General features: G+C 45.6%; 1 protein-coding gene across 6 annotated transcripts in view; it reads right to left on the reverse strand.

Moving 5' to 3' along the window:
* The window catches only part of JAZF1 (JAZF zinc finger 1), a 325,686-nt gene that overhangs the window by 152,589 nt on the left and 160,903 nt on the right, over nt 1-12,194 (reverse strand). The window lies entirely within an intron of this gene.

Genomic DNA, 12,194 nt, shown 5'->3' on the forward strand with positions numbered 1-12,194 from the left:
GGGGCGCCTGGGTGGCTCAGTCGTTAAGCGTCTGCCTTCAGCTCAGGTCATGATCCCAGAGTCCTGGGATCGAGTCCCACATTGGGCTCCCTGCTCGGTGGGAAGCCTGCTTCTCCCTCTCCTACTCCCCGCTCGTGTTCCCTCTCTCACTGTGTCTCTCTCTATCAAATAAATAAAATAAAAAAAATACCGTTTTTAAGTAGCAATAACTGATCATAAAGGTATCATTGCCATTTGCCACATCCCTACTATGAATCAATAAGGAATGGGCAGTCCTCATGAGAATCCTGCAAAGGAAAGATCTTCCCCATCCCTTTCCCAAAGGAAAATATAAGGCTCAGAAAAGATCCAGGTCACACAACTAGGTAATGAGGCCTCAGATCCAGGTCTGACTTCCAAGTGCATGCCACTGACCTTGACCACCACCTAGTGCTAGCACACTATTCAGTATCAGTGCTCTCAAACTGAGTCCCATGCTCTACCGACTGAGCTAGCTGGGCAGGTTCAATGCCCTCAAATTAAAATCGCTAAGTGGCTTTCCCTCCCTTCCCCCACCAATAAATAAATAAATAAATGCATGCTTCTTGGATAACCACTGGCATGCTTCAGAAGCACTGGAATGAAACACAGGGCCAAATTTTGATGGAAACCAGGACTGGTGACACAGGCTTAACTGTAGTTACTACATCTGCATCTCCTATTCAATTACTCCTTTGGGTGCCTGATCTTAAAGGACACAGATTTAGAATCAGAAGATACAGATTCTAGTCCTAGTTCAAATTATTTCTAACCTACAGCTTTTAGTCAGTTTCCTTACCTGTGAAATGGAGAGGATAATGCACCATCACCCTCACAAGCTTGAGGTGAGAATCCTGCATTTAATTGAACTATTACAAGTTTAATTGAACTATTCATTTAATTGAACTCCAAGGCTCTGCTTCCAGCTGCCAACTTAAGGTGGCCTTGGAGTTATTCCTTCTCCAACAGGAATAACTCAGTGCAGCCACATACTTACTTGTTAGTCTCTCTAGCAAATACTGCATGGAGAAGGCTTAAAGTATACGTTAAAATAGTGACCAGGGTTATCTGAACTTAGATTTCATTTTCTTTTGCCATTCCTGGAGCTTCGAGAGGGCGTGCATATGCACCTGTGTTAATTTCTCCTGGAAGAGTCAGGAAATTCTCCAATTGCTTTTCCAAAGAGCCACAGGTATTTTCAAGCAGAGACTTAACACTTTCTGGCTAGCTTTCAGCTGACTTTATTGAAAGCCATTGTGACTAACTAGAAAGTGTGATCAATTAACTTGCTCTACAGATAAAAGGAAAGCCTTTCCATTTATAAACCAAGACACATTCAAATGATTTTATCACACATTCAAACCAAATACAAAACTCTATAATGCTTAAGGGAAACAGACGTTACAAAGGAACTGCAAGACATCAGATTCCTCTGAGAGGCTCAGGAGACTTTTGGGATTTAGTAAACATTACTATCAGCTGAGCTTCAGAAAAATGGAAGGCAAAGACTGATAGATTTTCTTGGCTTATTTGAGATGAGGTTTAATACTCTAGACATGGATTCAGTATCATAAAGATATTTTAAAAGGAACGGCTTTAAAAAGGAATGTTGAGATAACATATACTTTTAAATGTGTGTGTCAGATGCCAAATGTCTACAGCCATGCTGCCTGCTTGACCTTCTCTCCTCCCCTTGGTGCACCTCCATGCTCTAACCAACAATCTAGCTCAGTGTTTTCTCAACATTTACCCTGCAACACAAAGTAGGATATATATTTTAAATTATAACCAGCACACCAGCCGCACAGAAATATACAGAACTTTCACAAAACATCACTCAACTTCACCACATGCAATGCACTCTGATAATGTATCTTTAAAAATGTTGGGACAACCCATTAAATTGATTTTATGACCCACTGATGAGTCCCAAATGGTGATTTTTAAAATGTGAATCTTGCTAAATTACAAATCAATAATATCAATGCATTAAGCCCACCCACAACATGGCTCTTTATTGCTTATAGGATTAAAAAAAAAAAACTTAAGTAAAATATATAGATCATTTACAATTTGGCTCCAAACTCATCTTCCTTAGTTCTGTTCATGCTCTCTACCCTCTAGCAACTCCCAAATCCTTCCCAGCCTCTGTACACACCTTGTTCATGCTCTACACCTGCTGTTCTCATTATGTTTACCTCTCCAGATCCACTGCCTGCCCTTCTCTGCCCTGTCCTGTGCCCCGAGCTGGTTCACCCAGACTCTCTGACCTCTGGTCAGGTTCACCAGTGGGAAGCACCAGTAGGAGATTACAGGGTGGGAGGAGGGAGAAGTATTCTGCTGATAAGACTTTGTAACATTGGCCCCCTCCCCTACTAGAAACCCCTTCTCCTCCCCACTTCTGTTGTCATCCTCAGATCCATCCTCCAAAGTCTACTACAAAGGGTACTTCCCCCTCCAAAGCATTCTGGGAAACTATTTGGTAGAATTCACCTCAGTACATACATCTATTAAAAGTATGAATTACACTTGAAAGTGTTTATGTTCCCAACAGACTCCGCTTCTTCAAAGCCAGCACCCCGTTTCTCTTAGTCCCCAGCATTTAGCAAAGAGGCTGGCAAGTTAACTGTGGTACTGAAAAGATCTATAAATGAAAGGTAATAGGATTAATTATTCAATGACATCACAATTGTATAATTGTGTAATATGTCACAAGGTCATATTTTCTAACAGTAGTGTCCACAGAGCTACTTCATCTAAATTCCCATTCTGGGGTGATCTGGTCTATTTCCTCTAAATGTAACTGCTGGGAGCCAGCTTGTGGCAAGTGCTGCTTCCCGCATGGTGATCTGGCTATCTCTGGTGGTGACGAACTAGCTCCCACAATCCCCCATCACCTGGCAGGGTGTTTTCTGCTTATTATGCTAATTAGATTTTACTTGAAAGATGTTAATTATTGCTGCAACCCACGGAAATACAATTAATGGCCAATTTTAGTGAGCAAAATATTCATTAATCAAGTCAACAGACACAAGACCTGCAGCGTTTAAGGTCCTTAAAGAGAAAAAAAGATAATCACCTAGAGATTTCTCCCTTCCATAAATAGAGGTTGAATCTATTCAATTATAGTCTCTTGAAAGTTTACATTTCAGATTTAGTTCAATGACTCCTCATGAAGTCTAGGTTTTAACTTTGGGTTCTAAAACGCACTGCCCAACAATTATTTAATCAGTTTAAGCATGAAAAGGTGTGATGAAGAGGAGATAGCACTCATCTACGTCTCTTTAAAATGTTTAATCATGGGCGCCTGGGTGGCTCAGTTGGTTAAGCGACTGCCTTCGGCTCAGGTCATGATCCTGGAGTCCCTGGATCGAGTCCCGCATCGGGCTCCCTGCTCGGCAGGGAGCCTGCTTCTGCCTCTGACCCTCCCCCCTCTCATGTGCTCTCTCTCAAATAAATAAAATCTTTAAAAAAAAAATGTTTATTCATTCAAGGATTTCTAAACACGACAAACATCAGCCTCTGCTGGTAGGCAGGCAAGTGTCATAATGAGACCACTATTCAGTTTGTTGGGCATTTACATCATCTTTGTCGCTTATAAACACTGCGCCTTTTAAACCTGAGGGTTAGAGGACATTTTAAGTTCTAACACCTTGATAATCAGAGCCCAGGGAAATATTTGCAAAGAAAAACAACAACACAGCGATCCAGAGATCAGATCAAACATACACTTACTATTAAAAGATATTTCAATCCCAAGGAGCATTGTCCCTCATAAAACATAATAAACTCGCTCCAGACTGTTCCCCACAGCCCTTCTCCTCAATGCCCTTTTATAATATTCATGTCCTCAGATTTATGTCGACTGTATATTTACTAGACGTGTCTCCCCATTACATTATCAGGGGCTTAAGGGACGAGAGGAGATAGGCCACAGAAGGGAACATATAATAACTGACAGTCAAGTTTATTTTTTAAACCCAAAAAACATCTCCATGTTTTCATTTGATTTTAAATGCTAACAACCATATTCCAGCCTTCACATGCTCATAAAGCTGCTAAACAGTCCAGAAAGAAAAAAATAATAATTTTGGTTTAAATAATGTTCACTATCCACATCTTAATAGTCTGGACACTGAAGCATTTTTCATTCAGAGTAATGATCTCCAGGAGTAAAAATAATATAATTATAACTGAACTACTTGGTCAGCTAAATCACAACCAGAAATGCACCGGTATATTTCATTCGCTGTGTCAAAAAATCTTCATTCTGGACCATCAACACAGCACTAAATTTTGATCTGTCATTGAAAACAGGTCGCTTCTATTTCTGGCTTACAGCATGGTAACAGGGTACAGCAATTGGTAAAGACAGCTAATATTTCACATTAAATCTCCCCACCTGACCTTCTGAATCAAAAATGGAGACTCATGAATAAGGAATTACTATATAAACATCCCCTTCTTAAAAAAAAAAGTTTCTTAATCAAAGCATGGAAAGAAAGATCAAAATTCTTGGAAAGAAAATTTGTTGATAGGATGGCACTGAACACGAGTGAAAGATGTAGGTTATATCCCTGAGCTGCTTCCTCTTTTTTATTTTTGAGAGAGGAAGACGTATCAGAGAGGGGGAGAAGCAGAATCCCCACCGGGAAGAGGGCCTGACGCAGAGCTCGATTCCAGGACCCAGAAATCATGACCTGAGCCGCGGACAGACGCTTAACCAACTGAGCCACCCAGGCGCCCCTGAGCTGCTTTGTCTTAAAAACAGAAGTGCGAACTCTAGGTCCTTGAGACACAGTCAGAATAGGCATTTCCAATGAAGGAACATGGGATGAAAGGGCATGCCACCCACTTTGGGTGTTGGCTCGCTGGCCCTTTACAGTCTGCTGCCACTGAGAATTAAGATGCATACAGGGAGGATGAACTACAGGCACTGTAGAAGAAAGCCAGTCTCCTGAGACTCTCCTCCACAACTCTTTCTGAAATCACTTGTGGATCCATATTTAAACCACGTTTTTACCTTCCTTTTCGCTTTCCTTTAAAATAAAACTTTCAGAAAAGCTTTGCACATTCTTCTACCTCTTTATCCCCCAACTCAAGCCTGGAGAGAGTGACCCCTGCGTTTGCTCCCACCGAAGCCTCTGGTTACCCCCGTTGTCACGCTCACCATATTGTGTGAAACTGGCGTCTCACAGGGGAGCTTTATAAAGTAGTTTACACCTGGGTACTGCCCCAGAGATTGATTTAATTGATCTGGGATGAAAGACCCACTAAGTGAAGGCATCTGGAGTTTTAAAAGCTCCTCAGGTGATTCTAATATACAGCCAGGGCTGAGAACCACACCACTGTTGTATTCAGCTTCCCCAGGACACGCACTGTGGCTGGTTCACCCTCGATTCCCCCACCCTAGACCAATCTTGACACCCAGCACAGAGCCTGCTCACCAAATATTAACTAACTAAATAAAAGATGGTTGCCCAATGATTGAAAAAACAAAAGTGGAGAGCCTCTACAACTCAGGCTGCTGGGCCCCACTCCCAGGGCTACTGATCCTGTAGCTCTGGGCTGCGCCTGAGAATCTGCATTGCTAATGGGTTCCCAGGTGGTGCAGATGGGGCTGGTCTCAGGACCCCACCTCCAGAACCACTGCACTGAAAACCACCAAAGCCGCCTCCCAATCTCCGATGAGGTAACACGTGACAACCCAGGCTGCAGGCACCCGATTGTGTGGCCAAGGACAGTAACACTGTGGGGAATGTCACAAGGAGGGACGGCCCAGGTCTGTAAGCCTTTGTAATTGCTGGCCGCAGACCGGCACCAAGGAAACCGCCCCTCTAGGCTCCCAATTCAATTGACAAGCTTTAATTTTCAAGGCTTGAGTATCTGAATCATCTATCATGTGCTCACTACCATTCAGAATGAAGGTGGAGCCATCAACATTTAAGTAAAAATTACAGAACACTTTCCTAGAAATAGGCCCAAGATCAAATTTTCCCAGAGCACCAGTGGCAGACTTAGGCCAGAAAACAAACCCAGCGCTGCTTGTTAAATCAATTCAAGCACTAGATTCTACAGCTGTAAAAATACAGTGGTTTAAAATCCAAGCTTCTAATAGCCACCCAAATAGATGCGGTACTAGAATTACTAAAAAAAAAAAAAAAAAAAAAAAAGCATGCTCTCTTTTCTAGCACTCAGTTCAGAAATCTTCTTAAGAGACAAAGGTAAGGAATAAAGAAGATGCCCAGTGCGCTAGGTTTTCCCACCACCGCACTGGTGACTGGTCCCCGGTTCCCAGAAACGGGGAGGAGGAATTCTTGCCAGCCCTTCTCCCACCCCTCCAGTCACGCGAGCCGCGGCACGGCGGCCCAAATGGCCTTGGGACAGAAACCGGGCAGGGCCTCTCTCTCCACATCTAGTTATCAGTCCTCCGGACTCTAGTTGTCGTGAATCTGGGGGTTAGGAAACCCAGTACGTCTGGGTGGGGAAACCTTAATCGGCGAGGAGCTCTGGAGCACAAGTCACCGGGAAGCGGTGGCTTCTGAACAACGCCTCTGTCACAGGAAGAGGGCATGAGCAGGGAGCGCTCACGCGCACCGCGGCCACAAACCCTCACCCTCACCCACAGCCTCGGCCGCCTAACGGCGCTAGGAAACGACATCATGGCCGCTCCCGGAACCGGAAAGGGCCGTGAGGCTAAGAACTCCGGGAAGGCGAAGAAAGTCTGAACCTCCGTTCGTTATCAGTTTGGTTCGTCGTTGTGACAAACATACGACACCGCCGTAAGATGTTAGTAACAGGGAAACTGCATGTGGGAAGACGGAACTCTCCACCATCTGTAGTTTTTCTGCAAATCTGAAACTGTTCTAAAATAAACCAATTAGGAACTGGTGCGCTGAGGCCTTGGCAAGATGGCAGATACGCAGGTGGGTGTCTGTATGTTTAAAAATATTTTTGAAATATTTCATAATTTAAAATATTTTGCCATTTGAGGCTATAAAAATTATACATAGACACACGAGTTTCTCCCCAAGAAAAGGACTGGCGTTTTGTCCAGATGAGCTGCTGTGCCGGAAGTCTGAGGGGACGTGACTGGCCCAGAGAATATGAGGTTTCATACAATACTGGATGGTACTCGTTGTAATAATGGGTTCTGGAGAGGAGGGCCATAGAACTGCCAGCAGTTGCTACGGATCCTTTCAGTCTGAGGACCCCGGGCACTGCCAGCGCTGTCACCATGGAGGGGACACCCCTCGGGACTGTCCCTGGAGAAAAAGTGTGGAGGACATGAACTTGGGCCCGCGTCCTCCCCCGGCTCCAGTCTCTGGCCCTGCCTCTCACACCGACCGCGTTTCTTCCACAGCCGGTCGTACTCACATCCTCTGGGGCCTCACGCCCGGCTAGACGCCTTCCATGTTCGCGGAGAGCTGCCTCGGAATGGCACGCCTCCACCAACAGAGGCGGTTTAGTGAGGGCAGGGGACAGCCTCTGAGCCTACGGCAGGGAACGGGGTGGTGGAATTCAGGGCCCTGAGGGCAGGGCGCTCCCCCGCCCCCCCGCCGTGCCTTCCGACCAAGCCACGGGGATATTGCCCGTGTGCCTTCCTTGCCTCAGATTAGACCGCATTTGGTCAGAGCTAAAACCCATTCCCTGGCCTCTCTGATGGAGTAATGCTTCCATGCCAGTCCAGAACTCTGGACGTCGCAAGAAGTAATTAATGCACCAGTTCAGGTGTTTTCCAACAGCGGAAGGAGTTAGGAACAGGTGGTGAACCCGCCAGAATGGGAACGCAGGGGAAAGGGGGCCTAGAGGCCTGGACGGCCTATAAACTGCATTCTAATCCCTGGAATCGTGGACGTTCATGGCTGCCCACACGTTCCTGAGGCTGCCTATTCTCATCAGGCTGTTTTAGCGCCAATACCAAGGATTGTGTGTGGCGGCCAGCCTTTCCCCGACACCTCTGCCTTGGGTCTCAACCAGACCAAGTGAGTGAGAATGAGGGGAGGGGGGCCAAGGGACATCATTTTGGGAGTTCAGTAAATAAAACTGAAAGCTTCCAGGCTTGTTTTCTACACTAGACAGGTCAGTATTTTCTATCTACAGGTTCCTCCTTCCCCTTATCTGAGCCGTTATCTCATTCTGGGCTGTTCCCCCAGTGGAGTACAATCCAACCTGTCCCGAGAGGCCCATTAAAGCCCTAAATGCAGCCAGGGTTTCTCTTTCTTTTACCCCATTTGTTCTTTCTCTACACAAATATTTATTGAACATCCACTATATGGCAGGTCCTGTTCTAGGCACTAGAAATATGGTCAAGAGAGAATCCCTTCTGTGTGGAGTTTACATTCTGGGAAGGGAAAGCGTCAATAAGGAAATAAGTGAATATATACTAGTATGTATACTATATCAGGAGAAATCTAGAACAGAGGTTGGGAGGCTGGAAGGACGGTTTTCCTGGTCTCTTAATTGGCACTTAGGATATACCATTACTTAACCTGTTTCTGGGTTGCCTCTTCAGCTAGATACCCTATGTTCAAGAAGGACAGGAGCTGTTTTTGGGCTTCTGTGAGTGAGCACAGGGCTTTGCACTCAGTAGATGTTCAGCCAGTTCTGTTCAATGAAAGAATTTATATAAAGCAGCTGATTCCTATTTTCGAACCTTAGCACAAGTCAGGAGAGGAATGGATCTCGGTGGAGTCACGTGCGGTGAGTCATTCATGCTGCATGGATGCAATGAAGGCAGCATGTTCCTACCTCCTGGGCTCTGAGTGCAGCACTGACGATCGCCAGTGAATTAGCCAAACATGATTCCTGCCCTCATGGTGTGTACGTTTTGGTGAAAGACAGCCAAAAGATAAACAGGAAATAATTTCAATGTGTGACCATTTCTTTGAAGGGGAACAGGCTGGGAGATGAGAAGAGCAACAGCAAGGAGGTCGGGGAAGGTTGTTCCAAGAAGCTGAGGGATGACAAGGAGCCAGCCAGGCAGAGAGCAGGGACAGTGAGAGCGAGGCTCCTGGTGGAGGGGACAGCCCAGGCAAAGGCCTGAAGTGGGAATGTGCTGAGTGTGCTCTAGGAAATGGGTGAGCGCAGAATGAGGCTGGGAGAGGGGCAGGGGCCAGTGTCCACAGGCCCTCGTGGCACACTGCAAAGCGTGGGTTTTATTCTAAGTGCCATGGGAAGCCATAGAAGCAGGAGAGAACCTGAGATTTATATGTGAAGAAAATTACTCTAATAAGATACCTGCAGAATCAGGGTGACCGTATGTTACAGTCTGTCGGGGACAATGTCATTTTATGTGGATTGCCCCAGCATGTTATTAATAGCACCCCGTTTCATTCTCCAAAGTGTTGCAGATTAAAAAAAAAAAAATTATATGGCCCTCCTCTCCAGAACCCATTATTACAACAAGTACCATCCAGTATTGTATGAAACCTCATATTCTCTGGGCCAATCACGTCCCCTCAAACCAAACATTCACAGCAGGAGATACAAAATCTTCTATAGTGTCAAGTGAAGCCTGTCCTCCAGCCACATAATTATAAAAAGGCCCTACTGTATTCTGGTTTTTTTTTAAGAAAGGAAGAAAAGAAAATTCTATAAACGTCTCTCTGATGTAGTCCATGTTTCATAGCTGCTGCACAGGGAAAACTTTTCCGCGGATCGAATCTAAAAATTTTCACGGCTCAGCTGGAGTCTGTCCTCACTTGATATGGACAAACAGGGTCAGTCACTGCTCTCTGTACTGAGATACTGAGAGTCCTGTTCTCGAAGAAGCCTGCCAAAGTCACCTCCGAGGAGCTCCAGGTTACATAACCACTGTTTCTCTAACCTCTCCTCTCAGGTCTTATTTTTCAAATGTTCAGTCATCCTTGTGACTCCTCTGTTTATCCTCGCCAAGCTCTTCACACTGACACAGTACTTCTAAAGTTATATTCCAGAAGCACTCTGCTATTTCCCCTACCAAATCTGTCCAGAAGCTTCAGATCTGCTCTCCTCCACATCTAAGCCATGGACTGGGAAACTGGAACCAATCCGGCCATACCACGCAGGCCCTCCTGTCTTGCTTTCACCTGTCCTCCTTGGACCAGACCACCTAAAGAGAGGATTAAGGATAATCTTACCGTGTCTGGTTTATAAAGGCATGCATGGGTGGCAACCTCCGCTGGCTTGGATTATGCCTCCCTTCTCATATTCCATCCCAGAACCACAGACTGTCAGGGTAGAGGCAACCTTAGCAACACTCTTTTCATTTATCAGATTTATTTAAGGCTGATCTAATAAGGAGCCCACAGAAGGGCTAGAACTCCTCCTGGACTGGAGCTCTGCCCTCTGCTTTGCCATCCCTCTGATGGAAATGTCAATGCCCTCTGATTGTTTTCTATTGACCTGTGTGTATACATGTCTTTTCCTGTCTTCCTCCTTGACCTTATTTTGCTTCTTGAGGGCAGAAAATATATTTAATAGGCCTTTGTATTCTTCACAACATAGTATCTTCTGGGTGGCCAGGACTTACAGGTACTTGCTGTCCAAGGCATGCATGGATTCTTAAGGTTCCTCCTCGCTTTTTATGATACAGTTGAACAAGAGTAACGGTATCAGCCTTTCGGGGGGCACAGGCTCTGGGCATAGACCCAGGTCCAAATCCAGGAACTGCCACTAGTTTAAGAGTTACCAGTTAACTGACCATGGGAAAGATAATTCCATCTTTCTTCATCAGAAAAAAGGGCCTACAAGCAGCACACAGCAGGGCCTCAGCACACGTGTTCTTCCCTGAGCACCACTTTCCCCCCTCTCCCCTGCTTTGCTTCGTTGATACAAGCTCCCATTTTCTCTCTCTAGGTTAAGCTCTGACAAAAGGAGGGAGGAAGAGAGAGAAATCCAACCCCAACGGTACTATTACTAGAGATGCTACATTTTTTTCCCACCCTGGACTACTTAAAAACCCTCCTCAGATAAGAGATAAAACTACGCTGTCACTTAGATCCTTCTGGAAATTTTTTAAAGTGCTGAGAACACCAAAATGGGGGGGGGGGGGGGGATTCCTGAGGTTATTTGTGACCTAAGTAGGAGTTAGGAAAGTATTTAAATTTAGAGCGAGCTCTAAGAAAAGCCTCCTGATGAGGTGTGAGCCAATGGAAAACTGCACGGGGAAAATTAATAGGAAAGGCAGTATGCGGGCTAATACTGCAGCAGAAATAAAGGGGTGAAGCAATCCCAGGGCCTTGACTGTGTCTTCCTCTTAGGATTTATAAACCGAGCGCAGCCCAACAGTGCTTCTGACGCCCAGGACTGATACCATACTGACATCTTGTGGCTACAAGTATCATGACACATAGGTGGCCCCAAAGCAAAATGGACCTGCATATTCGTATTACTACCATCTGTCAATTTTGCAGCATTTAAAAAACTTCCACTGTTTTCCCAAGCGCAAGCTCACTGTTTTCACACCATGGAAACAGAAGTGAGGGAAGGCAGCCGCTGCTGTATCAAGGAACACGTATGCTGGTGACCTTGGCATCTGGGCTCCGACTGTGGCAGTGCTGGTATTTCTAATAAATGTCACTGTTTTCAAGCACGTGCAACTCTTGGCTGAGCATTTCTTCTTATCTGGCACCTGAGGTTTCGGGTAGGAGAGTTACTGAAACTTATTGGTTGTTTTAAAAGTGAAATGAAAACGGCAGCTGGAGCTTTCAAATACCAGCCATCCTCCCCCTACCTCCCCACCCCCCACTCCCACCTCCACCTCCATGAGGTCTAAGAGAGGAAGGAAGGAATAACCTGGTTCTTTGGAATTTCAAAATTAAATTTCTCTTCGCAACCATACCCAAGGAGCAACCCGGTCATGGATGTACGCCAGAATTCCTCCAGCTTGCAGAATCCCACGTGGTACTGAGTGTCTAGCTGCATTCAAAGCTCTCAGAGGGCACATGGCCCAGGAGGAGGCAGACATGGGTCCTGGTACCAGAAAGCAAAGGAGAAACGGAGAGAGGCCAGCATGGGTCAGGAGAGCTCTGGTGTGGGAGACACAGGAAAGGCTTCTGTGCAGCGCTTATCTTTTAGGATGAGAGTTTGGGGCAAATAAAGATGGGCACGAAGGCATTCACAGCAGAGTGGCTAAAGTCACGGGCCTTGGGAATCAGATGCAACAGGACTCAATTCCTAGGCCCGTTTCTTCC

Source organism: Mirounga leonina, unplaced genomic scaffold (genome assembly GCF_011800145.1).
Source record: "Mirounga leonina isolate KUSES-001 unplaced genomic scaffold, KU_Mleo_1.0 Mir_174, whole genome shotgun sequence".
NCBI lineage: Eukaryota > Metazoa > Chordata > Mammalia > Carnivora > Phocidae > Mirounga > Mirounga leonina.